This window comes from Oryx dammah, unplaced genomic scaffold, assembly GCF_014754425.2.
Source record: "Oryx dammah isolate SB20612 unplaced genomic scaffold, SCBI_Odam_1.1 HiC_scaffold_5, whole genome shotgun sequence".
NCBI classification, from domain to species: Eukaryota; Metazoa; Chordata; class Mammalia; order Artiodactyla; family Bovidae; genus Oryx; species Oryx dammah.
In genome coordinates, this window is record NW_024070189.1 from 68,093,420 (window position 1) to 68,119,187 (window position 25,768).

General features: G+C 34.5%; 1 pseudogene; it reads right to left on the reverse strand.

The window, feature by feature from the left end:
- Positions 1-7,351: 7,351 nt before the first annotated feature.
- Positions 7,352-8,290, reverse strand: LOC120863775 (annotated as a pseudogene).
- Between the last annotated feature and the right edge of the window lie 17,478 nt (positions 8,291-25,768).

Here is a 25,768-nt window from a genome sequence, read left to right on the forward strand (position 1 = left end):
AATGCCCTCCTCCAGGGGATCTCCCCAACCCAGGTTTCTCACACTGTAGGCAGATTCTTTACCATCTAAGTCACCAGGGAAGCACATGGGTAGCTAAACAAGCACATAAAAACTGGAGTCTTGGGGGCATCCCCATTCATACTCATGGAGGATTCCAGGAGATCTAACAAGTGCACCACACCATCCTTCACCACATTGAAGTTGATGGCCAACTTGGAATTTTCCTCATGGATTTGTTTTTCCTAAGGTTAACCTATGTGGTCTCCCAGCTTCCTCATCAATTTTCAGTTTACAAACTGGCCCCTGTACATGCAAAGAAAGGAGAGACAGAAAAAGAGGTAGACCATTCTAGACTGGTACGTTAGAATATAATAAGCAAGGAAACATTTATGAGGCTTGTTTTAGTCAGTCGTAAGACAAATAGATATCTATTTTTACATATCTATCTTTTCTAGTATAATCTTAGAAGCTTAAATAGATAAGTTAAATGGGTTCAATAAAATATACAACCTAGTTTTATTCTCTAAAACACTTTATCTGCCGAGGCCATGCCCATAGAACAGCTCCCACTGCGTGAAAAGTACAAAAAGTGTACATTCCAAGAAGAGAAGAGAACATGAGGAGATGCTGATTGTTCAAATCCAATTTTAGGTTCAACCTGTGGCCATATCCTTTTGACTATCTCTTCCAGAAATTCTGTCAGTTCCAAGCCATCTCCTACATGCCTGCTGCTGCTGCTGCTGCTGCTGCTGCTAAGTCGCTTCAGTCATGTCCGACTCTGTGCGACCTCATAGACAGCAGCCCACCAGGCTCTTATGTCCCTGGAATGCTCCAGGCAAGAACACTGGAGTGCGTTGCCGTTTCCTTCTCCAATGCATGAAAGTGTAAAGTCAAAGTGAAGTCGCTCAGTCATGCCTGACTCTTAGTGACCCCATGGACTGTAGCCTACCAGGCTCCTCCGTCCATGGGATTTTCCAGGCAAGAGTACTGGAGTGGGGTGCCATTGCCTTCTCCATCCTACATGCCTAGTTCTTCAGAATTTCCAGCTGAGAACATAGAAGGGTAGCAGAAAAATGTTTTTAGTTTAAAGGAAAATCTAGTTCAAATTAAAACAAAAATTTATTGATTATGTTTATACTTATTGTCATACACCATTTACAACTAATTAATTAATTCATAGACATAAGGAAAACCCATATCTCAAAAAAAATTAACAAAATTGAGTTATATTCCAAAAGAATATTTTTTCAAACACCCTAGAGAATTATGACATAAACTTTTGTAAGTTCAGAATTAACTTATTCCCCCTTTTGGTTGTCTATTAGATACTCAAAATTATTTGAAAGAACAAATGCTCAATTTAGAAATTAAAATACGAGTGTATACAAAGAGTATTATAAACATGATATTGCATTAATTTTCCACTAGGCTTGTGGATTATTTTATGAAATTTAAAAAAATGTAGCCATCTCTCTAGAAATACCCAAACTCAGTAATTCAGAGGCAGCCAAATAACTATAAATGATAACATAGTGCATATTTCAATTACAATAGTTTCTTAGACAAGAGGTAATGTTAATAATACATAGGAATAAACATGCCTGGAGAATCCCATGGACAGAGGAGCCTGGCAGGACACAGTGCATGGGGTTGCAAGAGTTGGACACGACTTTGGTTAAAAATGATGACAACGAAGGTTAATAATACATAGGAATAAACAGTCTGCTATAACACAACATATACATTAAAAATGTTGTTATAAAATGCACATTAGTAAAAGACAGAATGGGGAATATAGTGATAAACCACTTCAAAATCATGAGATGTTTATTCAGAGAATAAAATTCAAATAGCTATACATTATTAGCATAGTTAATTTATTGCTTGCGCTTCAATCAGCAGTACAGAGTTGTGCTCATTCTCAGTCGTTTCAGATCAATCCGACTCTTTGCAACCCCATGACTGCAGCCTGCCAGGCTCCTCTGTCCATGGAATTTTTCAGGCAAGAATACTGGTGTGAGTTGCAATGCCTTCCTCCAGGGGATCTTCCCGATTCAGGGATCAAACCGCATCTCCTGTGTCTCCTGCATTGCAGCTGAGCCACCAGGGAAGCCCCCCAGAGTGGTGCTACCTCTGTGTCTTATTAAGCACTTCTGGTTCTCCACAAGTAATGCATTTTCTTTAAAATGATAGGGACTTGTATTAATATTCTTTCATAGAAGACTATTTAAATAATATTTAATATCTAACCTCTGATTGCTATCTTCATGAACTAAAGTTTAACAACAGAGAAATATATTTGCAGCAATCTCATTGGCACTTCTATCTTCTTTTAGATAGCTAAAACTTAGGAAAAGTTGTATATTAAAAGTAAATCAGCCACTGTTTGTTCTAAAGACAAACTTCTATAAAACTTTAAGTTTCTTAGCATAGTCATCTGTTTCTTAGGCTTTTTTTTTCTTATGGGTAAGAGGAAGTAATTGGACTTTATTCAAGAGTCCTAGAAATGCCCAGTGAGGGGGAAAAAGGGTCCATACATTCACATTGGAAAAATAGATTGAAATAAGCCTCTGTAACCAATTAGCTCTCTTCCTATAATATTCTCATTTCTATAAATGATTCTAAAGTTTTGGTGAATTAAAATGATCTACACAGTATGTGACAATAGCAATGATATGTACATAAACTTCTTCCTACTTGTGAAATTATATTCACTTCTTTTCTGTGAAATTATATGCACTTAACAAGTAGAAAAGACACCCTAAAATTGCACTATCATAAATCATTACTCCTGATAAAGTCATATAACCTCAGGGTTTTTGTATTTCAGTACTTCAGATTAGTGGAGAAGGAAATGACAGCCCACTCCAGTATTCTTGCCTGGGAAATCCCATGGACAGAGGATCCTGGCAGGCTGCAGTCCATGGTATCTCAAAGATTCAGACTAGACTGAGCAACTGAGCACACATTTTGGATACAGATGTGGTTTCCTGCTCTGATTGTGGATCCTGGTCTCTGGGATAAATCTCCTAATCTAATATTGTTCTTGATCCCTCACTATACTCTCAGGGAGATTATACCTTGTCTGCTGTCATCCATATCCCACATAAACTGGACTTGGGTGGTTCAGCCTCATCAGCTCTCATCAGTTGGTATTTAGACTCAGTTTGGTGACATTGGCTTAGCACAAATTAGTACATTTGAGATCTATTGTCTCTTTTCAAACAAATTCATCCTTTTGAACAGACTCTTATTCTAACTCAATATGAATTTATTCTCCTTGTAGAAGGGCACAGGAGAAGGAAATGGCAACCTGCTCCAATATTCTTGCCTGGAGAATCCTGTGGATAGAGGAGCCTGATGGGCTGCTGTCCATGGGGTCGCACAGAGTCAGACATGACTGAAGCGACTTAGCATGCATGTATGCATTGGAAAAGGAAATAGCAACCCACTCCAGTGTTCTTGCTTGGAGAATCCCAGGGACGGAGGACCCTGGTGGGCTGCCCTCTATGGCGTCGCACAGAGTTGGACATGACTGAAGCGACTTAGCAGCAGCAGCAGCAGCAGAATGGCACAAGTGGAAACGTTGGCTATAGGACTAAAGCTTTGATTCAAGGCTTTCCAAATTCCTGAGGGATCAGATTGGGATTAAAATAAATGCTGTATCTTTGTTTAAGGTGTCATATTTTTTTTTAATTATTGTGAGTCACAGGTAAGAGGAAAAGTTTTTTTCAGTCTGGGAAAAAAAAAAAAAACCCATTAAGTATCCAGCAATGTTTCAAACAAAATGTAATAAAAAAATTGTAATCATCATCTTCAGATCATTCAGCCCCATGTAATGAGTACTTGTTATTAAATCTAGGTTTTCCATTAGTCCCTTTCATGAATGTCCTTGAAAATAGAGCATTTGTGTAGAAACATTTTTGTAAATATCTAAATTAAACAATAGCTATGAATGACAAAGACAAAAGATACACAAATTTATTTCATAAGAAAATGTAGTAATTTTTGTGATATACAACATTTTAAGATGATAATTTGCATTATGACTGATAACACTGTCCCAGAACATATCAGATGTCTAAAAATATCATATAACTTCTGCAATATATACCATAATATATATATGCATGTATATACACACACCAATACAACATTAGCAATGTAAACAAGTCTTAGTATTACTTCTTATTTGACAATTCTTTCCATGTAATTTCACATATTAGCCTAATTAGTTTAACATTTCTATTTTCATAAGGTGAGATAATTTTTTTTTTTTGCAATTTTACAGGAGTTTAATGAAAAATACCAAAGTTAATTTGAGTTCAGCAGATCTTTGCTTGGCATTTGAGTTTGGGAAATTGGTTAAGAATTGATAAAAGGTTTTAAAACACTTGGTCAAGTAGAATTATAGGTCACTGTGAAATAAATTCCTATCTCTCATTTTAACCATAAAGAAAATTAAGGATTTTGTAGGCAAATACAAACTGTTAAATATTAGTTTAAAAAAAAATAGCTCTTTCAACAAAGAGAGTTTTTTTTTTTTTTAATTACTCAAAGACCTACTAAGGACAACATAGGAAATTAATTTTATATAATGTTAAATCCTCATTTTCTAGGCAGTTGCTTAAAAAGTAAATAAAATTGTTTCCAGTTTCTTTTAAAGGGCGGAACAAAATATATTGTGTCAGGACAGAAATAGATTAATGTCTCCTGATTCCTTCTATTACTCACTACCTAAAATGGGAAGGAGTCTGGAATGCATTTGCTTGCTTGCTTCTACACTTCCTTAGGATATTTACAATGACAAAAACTGACATCCCCATCATTTTGTTGGTTTTACATGATGTCATCCCCTTTGTATTTGTTCAATCTACATTTCTCAAAACATAGAGCATGTGTGCTTACATAGGTTCTCATACTCAGATAGTAACCTTGCTTAATCATTGCTCTGCTGCCATCTTGAAATTCTTAATTTTATCACTGAGTACATACATAAGCAGAGGATCTATACTGGGTGGCGGCATTAGTATGCAGTTTCAGTCCAGCAGCAGGACTTGTACACATAAGGGCAAGCAACATGGACATGAAGCAACGTGCCTGGCCTCCCCATGTCCACACATGCATTAGTGTTCAGGGCACTACAGGACCCCAGGGAAGTGGCTGGGTGGAGCTTGAACCCAGATTGGTGGTAGTGGTGACAACAGCAAATACAGATACAACAACAATGGTGAATAGGCCACTGCCTAGGAGAGCGGGGTAATCCCTGTGTAATCTACTAAATTAGTAACAATCTCACCCAAGTGTTGGAACAGAAAATGATAGGTTTAGGGAGTAAACTCTTCCAATAAATACTTACAAAAGTGTACAAATAATCATTACAAAAGATCATATCATGGAATTATTATCAGAGTATAAAATATATGGTTTTAAAAACTCTTGAAATATTGTAAAACAAATATCCACAGGCTTAGAAATAATATTTAAAGCTTGCTTAAAGATTTAAAATTAATTTGAAAGATCAGAGGTGGAAAAGCATACCATTTTCATGTAAACTTTCAGAAAACAATTATTCAAACATTTCTAAAATTAATTTTCTTATAATTCAATGTGTAGTGATAAAATGAGTGAGCAGATAATTGAAACATCATTCTTATACAAAGTCAACTAATTGTCAGAAATTGAAGTGAATCATTAAAATGCCATTGACTAAATTTATGTTTAAAGTTAAATTTAGACTTATATAAAATAGATTTGTATTAATTGATAACTTGAAGCTGCTTCATAAGATAAATACTTTTAGAAAACATTTCTTCTCCTTTTCAATCATCAGATATGTGTGTACTAGAATTTATATTAAATATAATTTATCAAAAATTCAGCCTGATAGTCTCCTAAACTATAAGCACTCCTAATAGCTCCAGTAACATAAGCAGAAAGAATCTTTTAAAATTTAAATATTAAAAATCATCAAAAATTCACTGAAACTTAGTATTTATCACCAGATGCTGAAAACACTCTAATTATATTAACAGAAAATAAAGTTTCTAAAGCTTTAAATTTAGTGAAAATAAAGTGGAAAGGATTGATCTCCCAAATCTGATAATGAACCATTATGTTTATATGCAATATATATATATATATATATTTTTTTTTTGGACTGTGTAATTTCATTTCACAACTAAAGAATTAATTTTGAAGAAAAAACTACATTTGAGCAGCAATAATCTAACATTTTTTTTCCTGATTTTTTTAGCAAGAGTCCTCATATGTTCATTTTGGGATTTGCCTTGCATATTATGTAGAATATGAACCTCCCCTTCTCTGCCACATGTGAGAGGTTAAGTGCATTTCTGCATTGATCACTAATGGATAACAATTTACATGGAAATTTACGTGAACTGATGAATTTTTGTTGATACAGTGATGAGATCTGCTTAAGAAAGTGATCAAGCCATCGTATGAACTAAGAAAATTAGTTTACAAAGTTAACTTTCCCAGTAAAACTATGGGATGTAGTGAGTAGAGAATAAAATCTCCTTTGAGAGACATCATCTAATACATAAGTTGTACTGGCAATTTAGCAGGTACACAGTATGTTTTGAGAGTAGCTATTTGAGAGTAGCTGTTTGCATGGAATTCCTCAACAGTGTTAATTTCCACTAATGAGATTAAATGCTGACCCACTTGTATAATTGTTTTAGCAATCTCTTGTGGCATTTTCAAGGCCTATTGTTGATTTCCAGGTATACCTTATATGATAGATGCATCACCCTGTAATTAACATAAACTTTTCTCAGTTTCTGTTCAGAGTGGTATAAGGACTTCAGAATTCTCAGCTAAATCTCTAATAGGAAGTTTCCCTATATTGAAATTAAAAAAAAAAAAAGTGAAGTGTTACTGGTAATTATGGTTATACTATAAGAAGAACAAAAATATTCTGTCTTTTTATTTTATCTAGACATTCAGAAAATGTGGTTCAGACCTATTGAAAAATGTACTGAAAACTGTGGAACTGTTATGGTGAATGCTATTCTGTTATTCAGTTAATGTCCATGTTCACTACTAAATGACAGAGAATCTTTCTAGTTGACAGTCTATCAACAAAAATGCATTTGAAATTGATTTAAAAAAAAAGAAACAAGAAATAAGATTGAGATTTTTCAAGATATGAACTATTTTCTTGTCCTCTAAATCCATTTTACTCTTTTCATTTAATAAAAATAATATTTTAATGACTATACAGTTATTTATATAAATAAATATATAAATTTATATATATATAACTATACAGTTATAAACAGATTTATATATATATATAAAACTCCTGGTATTCATGCAAAAATTTAGTCTACATTTTCATAGGAGAGATTCTCTGAGTTACTCTTCTCAGGGCCCCAATCACCTCCTTGTTTCTCAGGCTGTAGATAATAGGATTGAGCATCGGGGTAAGGATGATGTAAAAGACAGCCAGAACTTTGTCCTCTGTTGGAGTACGCAGAAATCTTGGGCGTAGATACGTGTAAACAAAGGGTGCATAGTAGAAAGAAACCACAATGAGGTGGGTGCTGCAAGTTGAATAGGCCTTCTTCTTCCCTTCTGCTGAGTTCATGCGATAGACAGCAAGGAGAACACGGCCATAGGAAAAAGCAATACCAATGAAGGGCAGCAAAAGGAAAAGTGTGGTGCTCAGAAACACTGTGTATTCATAGACCGTTGTATCAGTGCAGGCTATTATCAACATGATTGTGACATCACAGAAGAAATGATTGATGGACCTGGATTGGCAATAAGGGATAGAGAGAATATACGTGGTGTGGGCACAGGAGTTGATAGAGCCCATTATCCAAGATCCTGTTATCATCAATATGCACACTCTTCTGCTGATTCTGATGGGATAATGAAGAGGAAAGCAAATGGCCACATAACGATCATAAGCCATAGAGGCCAAAAGCAATCCTTCTGCACCTGCCATAGTCAAGAAGAAGAAGCTCTGAATCCCACACCCAGTGATGGAGATAAACTTGTTTGCAAACAGAAAATCATAGGCCATTTTGGGAACAGTGGTAGAGATGTAGTTCAGATCCATGAGGGAGAGCTAGCTAAGCAGAAAATACATGGGCTTGTGAAGACGGATGTCCAGAAAGATGAGAAGAATCATGGAAAGGTTACCAACTAGAGCCATTAAGAAAATGAAAACAATGAGAATAAAAAGGAACAGACCAGTTCTTGAAGAGGGAAACAATCCCAATAAGATGAAATCAGTTGATGTTTGATTATAATTTCCCATGGGTCATTCATGTAATTATTCCTAAAGGCAGACACAAAAGTACATAATTCAAGTTTAAAACAATAATATATTTCTATAGTATTATTTTAGTCAGGCTGAATATTGTTTAAAGTTTTACTACTCTGTAATAAAGAACTGGAGTTATCTATATTGGAAAAATTGTAATACTGATGAAGTTAAAATTATAAAGAATAGCATTTTAAGAACTGATATATTTGAATGTACAACATAAGCAGAATACAGAAAAAAATAAATATTTAATTAAAAAGGATTTTCTTATAAAATTCTTAACATCTCTTGAAACATTTTCTTGAAATTCTCAGTATCACCTTAAAGTTTCTTAACTGTGGAAAGCAAAATAAGAGGAACTATTTATATGGAAAGACTAACTAAAATATAAGATTTTATAGTAATTAATATTTTTCTACTTTAGCAATGTATACTAGAAGATGGAAAAGTGTTCTCAACCTAACCATCATAGACATAAAGTGGGATTTAACTATGATGGAAAGAGGGGAAAGATAAAAGGTAGTTGGAGGCAGTTATATGTGGAAGGGGAAGGTCTCCATCCACTGTGGCCAGAGTGGATCTAATCAAGAGATGATACTTAATGTTTAGTAATTAAGCATGAGACAACATATGAAAAAGCGGAGAAATTACTTTGACAGCAAAGGTCCATCTAGTCAAAGTTATGGTTTTTCCAGTAGTCATGTATGGATGTGAGAGTTGTACTACAAAGAAAGCTGAGCATTTAAGAATTGATGTTTTTGAACTGTGGTGTTGGAGAAGACTCTTGAGAGTCCTTTAGACAGCAAGGAGATCCAACCAGTCCATCCTACAGGAAATCAGTCCAGAATAGTCATTGGAAGGACTGATTGAAGCTGAAACTCCAATACTTTGGCCACCTGATGTAAAGAACTGACTCATTGGAAAAGACCCTGATGCTGGAAAAGATTGAAGGTGGGAGGAGAAGGGGATGACAGAGGGTGAGATGGTTGGATGGCATCACTGACTCAATGGTCATGAGTTTGAGTAAGCTCCAGGAGTTGGTGATGGACAGGGAGGCCTGGCATGCTGCAGTCCACAGGGTCACAAAGAGTTGGACCTGAAAGAGCGATTGAACTGAAACAAACTGAAGCATGAGAAGGTAAGCATATTGTTGAGAAATATACAAGTAAATAGATGGGAAAACTTAAAATAGCATAAAATTTTGCCTTGTGGATCAGGAGGAGTGGGCTTATGAAAGCTTGTTTTGTCCTGTAGGTCTCTGAGATCATGTTCTTACTTTATTTCAATAAAATATCTCACATCTAACATTATACTCAATGGTGAAAGTTTGAAAACTTTTCCTTTAAGAGATAAAACAAGGCAAGGATGTTTTAGATATATAAACCTGTAATGAGTCCACCAAAAATCTGTTAGAATTGATAAAGCTGCAGCTGTATTGATATCCATTTATAATATACAATACCAAAAAGAATTTAAGAAAAATTTGTATCTACCATATCATGAAAAACAGTAAAATCCCTGGGAATAAACTTAAAGAAGGCAAATAACTTCTTCACTGAAAAGCACAAAACATCAGTGAAAATAACTGAAAGACAAAAAAAATGGAAGAGCACTATGTGATCCTAGCTTGAAAAATGAATATTGTTAAGATGTCAAAACTATAAGCAAACAACAGGTGCAATTAAATATCCCTGATGCTGCTGCTAAGTTGCTTCAGTTGTGTTCGACTCTGTGAGACCCCAGAGACAGCAGCCCACCAGGCTCCCCCATCCCTGGGATTCTCCAGGCAAGAATACTGGAGTGGGTTGCCATTTCCTTCTCCAATGCATGAAAGTGAAAGTGAAAGTGAAGTCGCTCGGTCGTGTCTGACTCTTAGTGACCCCATGGATTGCAGCCTACCAGGCTCCTCCGTCCATGGAATTTTCCAGGCAAGAGTACTGGAGTGGGTTGCCATTGCCTTCTCCAATTAAATATCCCTACATAATGCCAATGGGTTTTTCAGGCAGAAACACAAAAATACATTCTAAAATTCTTAACAAATCTCAAGATACTGAGAATAGCCAGAATTTGAGAATCCACTGTTTCTGATTCAAAACTTATACAACTATGATAATAAAAATAGTATAGTATTTACATAAAGATAGACTTAATGCAACAATATAAAACAGAGATACCAGAAAAAACATTTTTGACATGGGTCTCAAAGCCATTATGTGAATATATTGCTTTGTCTTACACCATTTATTAGAATTAACTTAAATCGATCAAAGTGTTAAATATAAAACTAAAATAATAAATTTTTAGAGGAAAATATGGCGGAAAAACTTCATGACATTAAATTTAGTTCTGCTTTCTTGGATATAACACCAAAAGCATGTGTAAAACCAACAAATATAAATAAATTGGACTTTTATCAAAATTAAAAGCTTCTGTACATTATAGAACTTTATTAATATAGGAAATAAGAAACCCGCAGAATACAAAAAAAATTTGCAAAATACATATTTGATGATGGATTGATATAGGGGTTATACATAAAACTACACACTCAACAACATCAAAACCTAATTTAAAAATCAGCAAAATACTTGAAGCATTTCTCAAAGACAATAAACAGAGGAAAATATGCTCAACATGACTAATTATAGAAAAATTCAAATCAAAACTACAAGATATCACATCTCACACTTTAATGGCAAAAATTAACAAAAAGTATTGACAAGAATGTGAGGAAATTAGAAAATATGCAACATAATGCAAAGCGGTGTAACCACTGTGGAAAATGATATGGCAATTTACAGAAAAACAAAGAAGAAATATTGTATGGGATTCTCAGGTGGAACACTGGTAAAGAATCTGCCTGCCAAGGCAGGAGGGGCAAGAGACATGGGTTCTATCCCGGGGTCTGGAGTATCCCCTCCAGCAGGAAATGGCAACCCATTCCAGTTTTCTTGCCTGAAAAGAATGACTAACCCTTCAAAATGAAGGGCTTTTTTCTATATGTTATAGCTTGGATGAAGCTTAAAGATATTATGCAAAGTAAAATAATGTAGTCATGACTACCCATGTTTATTATTCCACATACAGGTTTACAATGGGTAATCAAATACATAGAAACAAAGTGCATTGATGATTGTTAGGCACTGGTAAGTGGAAGAAATGGAGTTAGTGTTCATGAGTATGGAGTTTCAGGTGGGTAAGATAAAAAGGTTCTGTGGTGATGTGGATAATTATTGCACAATAATGTCAGTGGACCTGCTGTTATTGACTTGTCTACATAAAAATTGATAAATAGAAAATTTTATAGTGTGCATATTCACACAATAAAGAAGCCAAATATATAATTTCAATATAATTGAAATTACTTCAAATTTGGAATTCCAAATATACTGTACAAAATCTATGTCAGGGTCCTGAATATGTATGTGTAGGGGAATTAATATTCCAATAATATGTGGCCTGTGAAAACTTGCCATGAAAAATCTAGAAATAACTTTTTTTATACATATTATTTGGAACCAACATGATACAACATATTAAACTGTCCCATATTGGTAAACTAATAATTTATAAGCTAAAAATGTAATATTTGAAATTGCCAATAAAAATATGATCATTTCTATCACATATATTTTATATAGGACTGTCAATGAAAATGTTTCTATAAGGTAGTTAATATTATAACACTCAAAGGAAAAAAAAAAAGCACTAATGGAAACAATAAATGGCACGTTGTACTGAATATTTTATTCCATGTATCATGACTGCTGATGGAGCAATTTTTGGTTATTCATGTTGCATTCTTCTAGTACACTGTCATGAGATATTACTTAACTATATCTGACAGGGAAGCTATCTCAAATGTTGATGTCAACATTTAATATTGAAAAATCAGAAGAGGACAATTTATTCTTGGGTAAAAATAATCAAATCATTTATTTTTTCTTATTTTTAGCCACTGATGAATAATAAAATATTTCAAGCTATAAAATATTTTCAATAATTGATTACTTAAATTTCTTTAGAAAGCATTGCAATCTATGAATCAATGTATTAATGACATATTGATATTAATACATATACATAAGAGGAAAGACCTAACAGAAAAAAAACCTGAATTTTTTTGTACAGGAGGAGAAATGAACTTCTAATCTGGACTTGTCCTACATGGAAGAGAAATTGAAGGTATAAGATTTTGTTGGTTATCTCCATAGCTCATCACTTGAAATGTGTGAAGTTATGTTTCAGGATTTAATTACATTTGATCCTAACCACTGTCTCTTGAGCTTGACATCAAACTGATATTTTATTTATAATAAACTTGAGGTTCAGAGTTCAAAGTGACTTTACCTTAAACTTTATCATTGGATATCTATCTCTCTATCCATCTAATATCTATATATCTATTATCCATCTAAATGAGTTTTTCATCTACTTTGTAACTAAAATATTAAATATTTTGAAGTAAAGCATCTGAAATAGTGTAGGCCACTTTGCATTCACCATGAAAAAATATAAAGTAAGATAGCAAAAGAAAAATTAAGGGTTATTAAAATAGAAATTCTATATAGATGGCAGAAAATCAGGAATATATATGAAAATTTTCTTAAAAATCTAAAATTAATTCATTATTTACAATTGACTCACTTTGAGGTATTCTCCTATTTTGTCACATAGATTTCCTTAATATATTTTCTTTTGACCTCACAAGAAGCATACACATGACCTTTAAAAAATAGTCTCTTGAAGCCTCTAAATAAATTTGAATTCTTGTCTAGCTCCCAAAACAAAATTGACAATACCTAGGAAACTTTGGGCTTCCCTGGTAGTTCATCTGGTTAAGAATCTGGCCTGCAATGCAGGAGACCCCAGTCCAATTCCTGGGTTGGGAAGATCCCTTGGAGAAGGCATAGGCCACCCACTCCATTATTCTTGGGATTTCCTAGTGTCTCATACAGTACAGAATCAATCGCCTGCAATGTTGGAGACCTGGGTTCGATCCCTGGGTCTGGAAGATCACCTGGAGGAGGACACAGCGACCCACTCCAGTAATCTTGTTTGGAGAATCCCAATGGTCAGAGAAGCCTGGTGGGCTACAGTCCATGGGCTTGCAAAGAACAGGACATGATTGAGCAACTAAGCAGAGGAAAGTTTATTTGTGAAGGGACAACCATATTATCTGCTGTCCAATTTAGACTGTAGATATATATATATAGTCTATATTATGAGTAAAGCCATGTGCGTGCTGCCCATAGTTCAAAATGATTGCATATTATCATCTCTTAAAGTCAATATGCATCAGTTTCACTCTAGACATTTTCCTGTGTTTATGTTTAGAATTGAAAATGATATATTGAAAAAGGCTAATGATTCATATACTTAATAGAATATATGATTTCTAAAACTATAGTTTAGCTGTTAAATTTTTTTAAAAAGTTGAATCATACAAGTGAGTTTTCCAACTGTATAGTGAGTAGTGGCTGTGTCAGGAAGTATGGAAGAGTGTTCTCTAGACTTCAGATAAGGCAGAATTTTCCTCCAAAGCACCGTATTATTATGCTCTACACTCTCTTCACCTTTGAACAAAATTATTCTCGAATAAAGATCACACTTAGAAAAAAAAATCACACTTAGTTGCAAACTAGAGCTTGGTGTGATAATTTGCAGATTTGCAAATGAATACAATTCATGGGGTTGCAAACAGTCAGACACGACTGAATGATTGAACTGAACTGAACTGATAGCTAAGAAGTCTGCTTGAACTGGCATGACTGAAAGTCTTATAAGAAAAAAATTTGGGATTTTTCAAGTTTCTAAAGAATAGACACACTGCAACAGATTTACAGCAAAATGGACCACTTTGTATCTTTTTAGAATCTTGAAATAACATAACATCCTGGATCCTCTCCAAACTGACTTTCCTTATTTGTGTGTAGGGTTGGAAAATCAGTAAACGAAGTCAGTTTTATGGGTAGATCTTTTATGTTTTAGCTACATGAATCAATGATAGTTCCTAAAGACTGACTGATTATACAGCAATCCAAATGTCAATAATAATAATTATTTGTATTGCTATCAGTTATGTGGAATTGAGAGCACTGTATAACAGCTTTCAAAGTCACAATCAAAGCAGCCAGAAGTGTGTCCTCTGGAATCCAGGATAAGCATGGCTGTCCATAATATCTTACATGGACCTATGTGGGAGTCCACATTCCCTAAAGTGTTTCCACAACAGATTCCAGTAAAGAAGAGAGCAAAGATTACACAATGGCTTATATTAGTTTGCTAACTTAGAAATTTTATTGATAGTATTTAGAAATCACATGTGTATTTTCAATTTTTGAAGCTACACAGGTTAAGAACAATATATGTTTTACGGTACAAATATATCTAGCTGATCATATGCTCAGTTGCTCAGTCAAGGTTGACTCTATGAGACCCCATGGACTGTAGCCCGCCAGACTCCTCTGTCCATGGAATTTTCCAGGCAAGAATATTAGAGTGGCTTGCCATTTCCTTCTCCAGGGATCTTCCTAAACCAGGATCAAACCTGAGTCTCCTGTGTCTCTTAACACAAGATTCCAAATCAACTATACCCCAGTTAAAAGAAAAACAAAACCAAAACACCTGAATAAATGTTTGAGAAGTTCATCTTTTTTTATTTGTTAAGTTTACATATTTCAGGATAAATTATTTATGTATTTTATTTAAACTAACTATAGTCAAAGTTTCTTTTTGGAATTTACCAATTAAGGAGATGCCTGGATCTATTCATTGCTTATCATAAACAGAAGTATTTAATCTTGAATAAACTTCTCTCAATCACTTGCTGAAGAATACTTCCTCTTTTGTGGAAAATAAAAATAAAATGAGCACTAATATATTTTCTTATATTCACATTTTCACTCATTCACTGGCCTAATTAGCTGACAGATGTCCAGTGGTCATCACATGAACAATGCTATTTTCTGAGTAAATTTATTTGAAAAATTTCTGAACAAATTTGCATATTAATTTTTATCCATGTTTGACATTTTAAGTACTTCTATGGAAACTCAGCTGCAACAACTATTTTAGGACTTATTTACCTAGAGCTTTATTCTAAAAAATGATGTGTTTTTTCTGATAGTCACATCCAAAAGTCCATTGAGATTTCATCAATGTAGGTTAAATCACTAATAGTCCAAGATGGCCTTAAGGCAAGATTAGGAAAGAAGTTTTGATAGCTTGTATAGACATTTACACAGAGGAGTTAAGGGTGAATTCAGTGGAGATGGAAGTAATTTTTCTTTTAGTTCTCCTATATTAAGATGTCTCTAAAGTTTTTGAACCATACATTTTATATGTGGCTGTTCAGTAAATTCAAAGTAATGTTATGTTTCCATTTAACTATTTATTTGCCAGTTTTGATTATATTGATCTGATTTTTATAAATTAAATGAAATATGTTTAGTTTAATAAAAAATATGGAAATAAAAATATCATCTATGTGGGAGTTATCTTTAATTTATTTTAGGGTCTACATATTTTCAATTATTTCCCTTCAGATGAAAAATCTCATTGAAGTATGCAACTTTAAATTATTAAAGTACTTATTGAAAATAATGATATTACTGTTAACCATCTACCCTTCAAAAATTCTCCAAACCGTTTAAGAGCAGAGCATATTTTCAGACTCCTGTGAGGCCAGCATCACTCTGATACCAAACTCAAAAATATCACAAGAAAATAAACCTTCAGGCCTATATCACTGATAAACACTGATGGAAAAGCCCTCATCAAAATATTAGCAAATCGAATCCAACAATACATAAATAGATAAAAAACCTTGGTGAAGTGGGATTCATCACAGGATGAAATTGAAACATTATTTCAATATCTATAAATTAATTAATGTACTACTTCACATTAACCAAGTAAAAAATTAAAAATTATATGATCATCTCAGTAGATGGAGAAAAGCCTTTTGATAAAATTCAACATCCACTTATGATAAAGCTCTCTAGAAATGGTGCACAGAAGGAACATATCTAAACATCATAAAGGCCATATATGACAAACTCACAGCTAACATAACACTCATTGTTGAAGAATTGAAAATATTTCCTGTAAGATCAGGACAAGACAAGGATGTCCACTTTCACTTTTATTCAATATAGTTTTGGAAGTCCTAGTCCCAGCAACCAGACAAGAAAAAATCAATAAATGGAATCCAATTTGGAAAAAAGGAAATAAAACTGTCACATCAATTAGAAGATGACAGTACTATATGTGGGCTTCCCAGGTGGTTAAATTGGTAAAGAATCCACCTGTAATGTGGGAGACCTGAGTTCAATCACTGGATGGGGAAGATACCCGGGAGAAGGGAAAGGCTACCCACTCCAGTATTCTGGCCTGGAGAATTTCATGGACTGTATAGTCCATGAAGGATGTTACCAGAAAACTACTAGAGCTTATCAATGAATTTTGTAAAGTTGTAGGATACAATATTATTGCATAGAAATCTGTTGCATTTCTATATTCTAACAATTAAGTATAAGAAAGAAAAAATAAGGAAATGATCCCAATTACCATTTTATCAAAGAGAATTAAAATCTACACCCATGGCTGATTCATGTCAATGTATGGCAAAACCACTGCAATATTGTAAAGTAATTAGCCTCCAATTAAAATAAATAAATTAAATAAAAATAAAATAAAATATAATCTAAGATAAACCTACCTATGGAGACAAAAGAACTATACTCTGAGAACTGTAAGGCACCGATGAAAGAGATTGAAGAGGACACAAATGGAAAAATATATCGTTACTAGATTGGAAAAGCAATATTGTTAAAATGGTCACAGTACTCAAGGCAACCTAGAGATTCAATGCAATCCTTATCAAAATACCACTCATATTTTCCACAGATTTTCTTGGGCTCCAAAATTGCTGTGGATGGTTACTGTAGACATGAAATTAAGACACTTGCTCCTTGGAAGAAATGCTATGACAAACCTAGATAGCATATTAAAAAGCAGAGACATTATTTTGTTGACAAATATCATATAGTCAAAGCTATGATTTTTCCAGTAGTCAGGTATGGATGTAAAATTTGGGGCATAAAGAAGGATGAGTACCAGATAATTAATGCTTTTGAACTGTGGAATTGAAAAACACTCTTGGGAGTCCATTGGACTGCAAGGAGATCCAATCTGTCCTTCCAAAAGGAAATCAGTCCTGAATATTCATTGGGAGGACTGATACTGAAGATGAAGCTCCAATACTTTGGCCACGTGATGAGCCAACTCATTGGAAAAGACTCTGATTCTAGGAAAGATTGGAGATAGAAGGAGGATGGGATGACAGTGGATGAGATGGTTGGATGGCATTATTGATTCAATGGACATAATTTTGATCAAGTTCCAGGATATGGTGAGAGACAGGGAAGCCTGGCATGCTGCAGTCCATGGAGTCACAAAGAGTCAGGCACGCCTGAGTGACTGAACAAACAAAATAAAAACAACTCAACAACACCCAAATAAAAAATGGGCTGAAGAACTAAATAGACATTTTTTCTAAAGAGGAAATGTAGATGGCCAGTGTGCACATGGTAAGATGTTTACCATAGCTAATAATCAGGAAAATGAAACTCAAAACCTCAGTGAGATATCATTACCTTACAACTGTTAGAATGGCTATCTTTAAAAAGAACACAAAAACAAAAACCGTAAATGTTGGCAAAGATGTGGAGACAATGTTGGTAAGGATGTGGAGAAAAGGGAACCATCCTAACTGTTGGTAGGAATGTAAATTGGTGCAGCCACTACTGATGTTTCTCACATGGTAATAATAAAACTACTAGACAACCCAGCAACTCCATTCCTGGGTTTACATCTGAAAAATCCAAAAACACTCATTTGAAATGATCCATGTACCCCAATGTTCATTCTGAATTATTTACAACTGCCAAGATATGGAAGTGAGCTAATTGTCCATCACCAGATTAATGGATAAAGAGGAATGTTATGTATTCATTGTTAGGCAGATTATGAAGTGAAGTGAAGTGCAGATTATGAAGTGAAGTGAAGTGAAAGTGAAAGTCACTCAGTCATGTCCGACTCTTTGTGACCCCAAGGACTGCATACTCCATGGAATTCTTCAGGCCAGAATACTGGAGTGGGTAGCCTTTCCCTTCTCCAGGGGAATCATCTCAACCCAGGGATTGAACCCAGGTCTTCCCCATTTCAGGCATTTTCTTTACCAGCTGAGCCACAAGGGAAGCCCAAGAATACTGGAGTGGATAGCCTATTCCTTCTCCAGTGGATCTTCTTGACCCAGCAATCAAACAGGGGTCTCCTGCATCGCAGGAGGATTCTTTACCAACTGAGCTATGAGGGAAGATCAATAGGCAGATTATAGATCTTCATTCATTACTTTATGAACCTTGTAGAACTTGTAGTCTTATATTTTTGCATTGGTGTTCTCATATTTGGATAAGTATTTAGTATTTCCAATTTTTATAGACTCAATCTGAGACAGAAAGCTTTTAACCAGTGATGAAGCTAGAGAATTTGGGCAGGTAAGTATCATGAACCAAGGGTAGATATAGTCACAGAGTTCTGGGCCATTCGGCTTGATATTTGAGTGTATATGAAAATTGGATGCTTACTTGACTTTTGCTAACCCATGGGAGAATAAATCTCTCTCTGCACTGTGCTTCATATTACTGGGGGAATGAGTGGCTCAGGTAGAGTTAATGTCCCAATATAATATGTCTGTTCTCATTTGTGTGCTCCACATGAGTGCTGTAATCTGTCACGTAAAATCCAGAGGTCTAGTGAAGTTATGTCTGTGCCTGGATGGTTGTTTATAACCATGTTTGGGCACAAAAGGATGCAGATTGTAATATTCTCTTCTATTCTACCACATCCTTCAGACAATAACTAAGTGTAAACACAATGCACATCTGTTCAGTAAGAAAACCAATACAATATTGTAAAGTAATTAACCTCCAATTAAAATAAATAAATTTATATTTAAAAAATAATAAAAAGAAGAAGAGCACTGAGTAAGTCTCTCATTGAACATTTCATGTGCTAGCAAGCATAGGGAATAAATTGATGCTGAAATAACCGTATGTATTCCATAAAGAGTGCGGTGAAAAGTTTAATAGGTATTGAGTGTCACATACCTCCAGAGGAGGCACACAAAAGAAGAGCATGAAGCCATGCATTCATTTATCCTAAGAGAAAATGAAGAATATAGAATTGAAATCAAATCTTGAGTTGTGTATTATATTTTTTTCCTAATTTCAATTCAGTTTGATTATTTTTTAAATCTTACAGCTCTTAATGACTAATAACATTTACATATTTTGAAAAAGAAATTCCATTCTGTGTACCCTTGATGGAAAATATAGGTGAAATATTGTTATAAACACTATAAAATATTTATAAATCATAAAACATTGCTATAAAAGGTAATAGAATATGGATGAGTCTTTAGCTTTTATAAATTGACATATATGTGGTAAGACTTTTTGCTAATAAATTGAGTAAAATTTTAAAAAGAAATCAACAGACTCATAGCCATAGAGAGCAGACTTGTAGTTGCCAAAGAATATTGAGACTTATGAAAAAGAGAGAAAGGATACAATTTTTTTTACATAAATTGAACCTGATTTCAAATTTTAGAACATTGAGAAATGTGATTTATCCAGCCAAAGGATTTTATGTTAGAATACTGGATAGTAGATTGACGATACAGGAAGTTGTACACTTGATTTATTGTGACTTATCACTATTTTTAAAGCAACTACCTTCAATTTAACATGAATAGAACATACGCTTTTAGGCAGGAAGTTGTGCAGTATGATCCTGTAGATGTAGGGATGCACCAACTGAAAGGAGGTGATTACTTATCACATTGAGGAAAACAACATTATCAATGTCTACTTTAGTTACATAATTCCAAGAAGAATTTCAAGTCAGTCTGGGTTTTAAAAGGAAATAGAAGAGAAAGTCTTGTGCTGGGAGACTACAATCATAGAAACACAGTCATCTTCAGATTCTTCTATTCTGTGATAGTAAATAACAATGCCAGTTGAGATCCTCCCCACAAAGTCACCTTTGCAGAAATGTGAAAGATGCAGGGCCTTTGAGATGACAAAGAGAGTGAAAGACTATCATGTATTATAGCCGCCACATGGTGCTTGTTACTGGACTGTAGCGATGGCCTTTCCATACAGCTCCATGTCACATTAGATCATCAGGTCCCAAAGGCACCAATGCTTGTTCACTAGTTTCAAAACTAATGATAGGTGTCTCTTTCTCTGTCTCTGTCTCTCTCTTCAACCTTTCACCCTGTCTGTCAAAACAGGATCAGACAAATTATTTATGGGCTAATCAAAGAATAAAGACCAAATTATGTTTACTTTCTCCACCTTCTATGTCCTTTCATCCAGACATTATATTAATATTTTTTTAAAAAAATCTTCTCACGTATCCCTTTTTCTCACCAATAATTACCTGAGTCATAGATAATGAGGGATCACAGGACCCCTAGTTAAGCACAAAATTTAGAACCCATTTATTATTTTTAAAAGGATTTTCTTTTTGATATTTCTTAGAGAGCAAATGTTTCAGTATCTGTGATGTAATAAAAATATTCACTTCCCTGCCTGACTCACACCTTCAACCAGGATGTAAGCCTACACTATGCACTAGGTTATTTATTTGCATGCTTTAACTTGGCAGTGGGTAGCTCAGAGAACTGGTGTAAGGGCACAATTGCTTAGTGAACATGGATACAACATAAATACACTTCTGAAGTTTCTGGAGAAGACTATACTGTGATTCTGATGCTGTAAATGACACCCAAGAGGGAAATAGTGCTCTCTTCACTGATCCATTCTCAGGCTCATTTTAGACATGTCTCATAACTGTAGTGACTTAGCAGCAGCAGCATAACTGTAGAGTTTTCAGACATAATTAATTTCTGAATCAATTTCTGTTTCTAGTTAAGAAACCTAGCTTATCAGAAAGATATAAATACATTTTACATGATGCTTGCGATTTTTTTTCTGAAGTGAAACACAATAAATATTCTCTCTCTAGAAACACTTAAGCTCAATAATTCAGAGGAAGCCAAATACCTACATATGAAAATATAGTGCAACTGTATATCGGATACAAGTTTATTAAGTGGTTAAGAAGATGTAAGGATGATAGTACTGATGCATAAATAGAAACACTCCTGCTGTAACATCTATACATAAAAAACGTTTATGATAAAACCGAACATTGGGGAGACATGAAGTATCTAGGGAAAATAAGGGCTTCCCTGGTGGTGCAGAGGTTAAAGCGTCTGCATGCAATGTGGGAGACTTGGGTTCGATCCCTGGGTTGGGAAGATCCCCTGGAGAAGGAAATGGCAACCCACTCCAGTATTCTTTCCTGGAGAATCCTATGGACGGAGGAGCTTGGTGGGCTATAGTCCACGGGTCGCAAAGAGTCGGACACGACTGAGAGACTTCACTTTCACTTTCAGGGAAAATAATGATAGACCATTTAAAACTTATGAGATATTTAATCAGAGCATAAAAAATATTTATGATTAGCAGCAGAAAGCAATACCTGCATTTCAATCAGCAGTACATAGACTGTTTTCTTTGTGTGACATTAAGCACTTCCTCTTCAAAAGCTAATGCTTTCTCCTGAAACTTATGTCATGGCATTAATGTAGTCATAGTCACTGAAGGAAATGGCAACTGACTCCAGTATTCTTGCCTGGAGAATCCCAGGGACGGGGGAGCCTGGTGGGCTGCCGTCTATAGGGTCGCACAGAGTCAGACACGACTGAAGCGACTTAGCAGCAGCAGCAGCAGTCACTGAAGACTACTTAAATGATGTTTAACATCTAATCTCTCTCATGAACTAAAGTTTAACAATAGGGAAATATTTTTGCAGTCTTTTATTGGCACTTTTATCTTTACCAGACATCTGAAAACTGAGAAATGCACAGTGTGTATTAAAGTAAGTCAGTCATACTTTGTGTAAAGATAAAACTTAAATGAAATTTTAAGTTTCTTAACATTTATGTTGCTTGGGCCCTTTCCTGTGGACCAAAGCAAAGAATTAGATTTTATTCCAGAACTATGGAAATCTTGGGTGAAAGAAGGAAGTGTTCACCCACTTGAAGCAAGAGTTGAAATATGACTCTGTGACTAATCAGCTCTCTTCCACCAACAATTCCCATTTCTATAGATAGATAGGACCTGAATTGTGGGTGGATCAAAATCATCTGCCACATTATGTTACAAGGAGCCATTCTTGCTACAAGCTTTTTGTATGTAAACATCTTAATATCCATAAAATCATATTCACTTACTCACCAAGAGAGATACCTCAAATATCCAGTGAGTCATGAGTCATTGCCTCCTGACAAAAGCATATAATCTCTGGATACTTTGTAGTCCTCTCTTTCACAAACAAATGTGGTTCTTGCTCTAGTTGTGGAGATACATATATATATATATATGTATGACAGTCTATTATGGTTTACCACAAGATATTGAATGTAGTTTCATGTGCTACATAGTAAAACCTTGTAGATTATCCCTTCTATATGTAACCATTTGCATCTACTAATCCCAAACCCCCAGTACATCCCTTCCCTAGTCCCCCTCTCCCTTGGGAACCACAAGGCTATTCTTGATTTCTGTAAGTCTGCTAATGTTTCATTTTTATCACATTTTTGATTCTATATATAAGTGATATCATAAGGTATTTGTCTTTCTGATTTACTTCACTTAGTATGATGATCTCTAGTTGTATTCATGTTGCTACAAACGGCATTATTTTCTTCTTTTTATGGCTGAGTAATATTCCATTGTTTATGTATGTACCATATCTTTATCCACTTATCTATTCATCTGTCAATGGACATTTAGGTTGTTTACATGTCTTAGTTACTTACTGTGAATAGTGCTGCTATGAACATAGAGGTACATATATCTTTTCAAATTAAATTCTGTCCTGATATATGACCAGTGGAATTTCTGGATAATGTGGTAATATTATTTTTGGTTTTCTGAGAAACATCTACACTGCTTTCCATTGTAACTGCACTGACTTAAATTTCCACCAAAGTGTAAGAGGATTTCCTTCCCTCCACAACCTCTCCAGCACTTTTTATTGTTTTTTTGGTTATGGCCATTCTGAATGCTGTGAGGTGATACCTCATTGTAGCTTTGATTTGTAGTTCTATAATAGTGATGCTGAGCAACTTCTCCAGTGTTCTTGGCCATCTGTATGTCTTCTTTGGAGAAACATCTAGTTAGATCTTCTGTTCATTTTTGTAATAGTTTTTTTTCTTCTTCTTCTATTACTGAATGCTAGGAGCTGTTTAATTTTAATTTTTGGAAATTAAGTCTTTGTCAGTCACATTATTTGCTAATTTTTTTGTCCTAATTCATAAGTTGTCATTTTGTTTCTGGTTTCCTTTGCTATGCAAAAGCTTATAGGTTTGATTAGACATCATCATTTTTAAAAAAATTTTTAATTTTTTACTTCTATTTCTGTGCCTTAGAAGACTGACCTAAGAAAACATTGGTATGATTAATGTCAGAGGATATTTTGCCTATGATCTGTTCTAGGATTTTTATAAAGCTGTGTCTTATATTTAAGTATTTAAGTTTTGAGCTATTTTGAATTTATTTTTATATATGTTGTGAGGATATGATCTAACTTCACTGATTTAAATGTAGGTGTCACACTTTCCCAGCACCACTTGCTGATGATTTATCTTTTCCCATTTTACCTTCTTGCTTCCTTTACAAAAAATTAATTGGCCATAGGTGTGTGGGTATATTTCTGATTATCTATTTTATTCCATTGATTAAAATTCCATGTCTGCTTTTGTTGCAGTACCACACCATTTTGATTATTGTAGTTTTGTAGTATTGTCTGAAGCCTGGGAGGATTATCACTCTTGCTTTGTTCTTTTTCCTCAGGATTGCTTTGACAATTCTGGTTCCTTTACATTTCCACAGAAATTTTAAGACAGTTTTTCCTAGTCTTGTGGAACATGCCACACACAGTTTGATAGGGATTACATTAAATCTGTAGATTGCTTTGTATTTTAACAAAATTAAATCTTCCAGTTCAAGAGTATGGTATATCTTTCCATTTCTTTGAATCATCTTTCATTTCCTTTATTAATGTTTTATAATTCTCAGTGTATAACTGTATCACCTCCTTGGTCAAGTTTATTTCTAAGAGTTTTATTTCAGGGTGTGTGATTTTAAAAGATATTGTTTTTTGTTTGTTTGCTTTTAATATCCCCTTTCTGATTTTTCATTGTTAGGGTAAATAAATGCAACTGATTTCTATGTTAATCTTGTACCCTGATAAATTGCTGAATTCACTCTTCTGTTATAGTAGTATTCGTATAAATCCTTTAGGGTTTTCTATATATAGTATCATGTCATCTGCATATGACAATTTGAGTGGACATCCTTGTCTTCTTCCCGATTTTGGCATGAAGACTTTCAGCTTTTCACCATGAATGTTATATTGGCTGTGGGTTTGATGTGAATAGCATTTATTATGTTGGGATATATTTGCTTTGTGGAGCCTGGTGGGCTACAGTCCAAGGATCACAAAAATGTTGGATACAACTTAGAAACTAAGCAACAATAACAAAAATATCACATTGATTGATTTTTGTATGTTGAACCATCCTTTTTGTATTTGGAATGAATCACTCTTTGTCAGGTGTATGAACTTTTTTCTGTGTGCTGGTGGATTTGGTTTGCTCTTATTTTGTTGAGAATTTTTACATCTATTTGTATCAAAGATATTGACCTGCAATGTTCTTTTTTTGTGGTGTCTTTGTCTAGTTTTGGTATCAAGGTGATGGTGCGTTCATAGAATATATTTGGGTGTGTTCCTTCCTCTTCAGTCTTTTAGAAGAGTTTAAGAAAAATTGGTAAAATTTTTCTTTTTCTGGGCTTACCTTGTGGCTCAGCTGGTAAAGAATCTGCCTGTAATGTGGGAGACCTGAGTTCGATCCTTGGGTTAGGAAGATCCCTTGGAAAAAGGAAAGGTCACCCACTCCAGAGTTCTGGCCTAGAGAATTTCATGGACTTGTATAGTCCATGGGGCGGCAAAGAGTCTGACATGACTGAGTGATTTTCACTTCTTTCTTTGTGTGTTACAATTCACCTGTGAAGCCATCTGTCCTGAACTTCTGTTTGTAGGAACTTTTCAAATTGCAGATTATATTTCATTTTTAGTGATTGCTCTTGTTCAAATTGTTTATTTCTTCTTGATTCAGTTTTGGTGAGCTGTACATTTCTAGAAAGTTGTCTATTTCATCTAGGTTGCCAAATTCGTTGGCATATAATTGTTTATACTACTCTCATATATATATTTTTGTGTGTTTCTGCAGTGCAGGTTGGTATTTTTCCTTTTTCATTGATTATT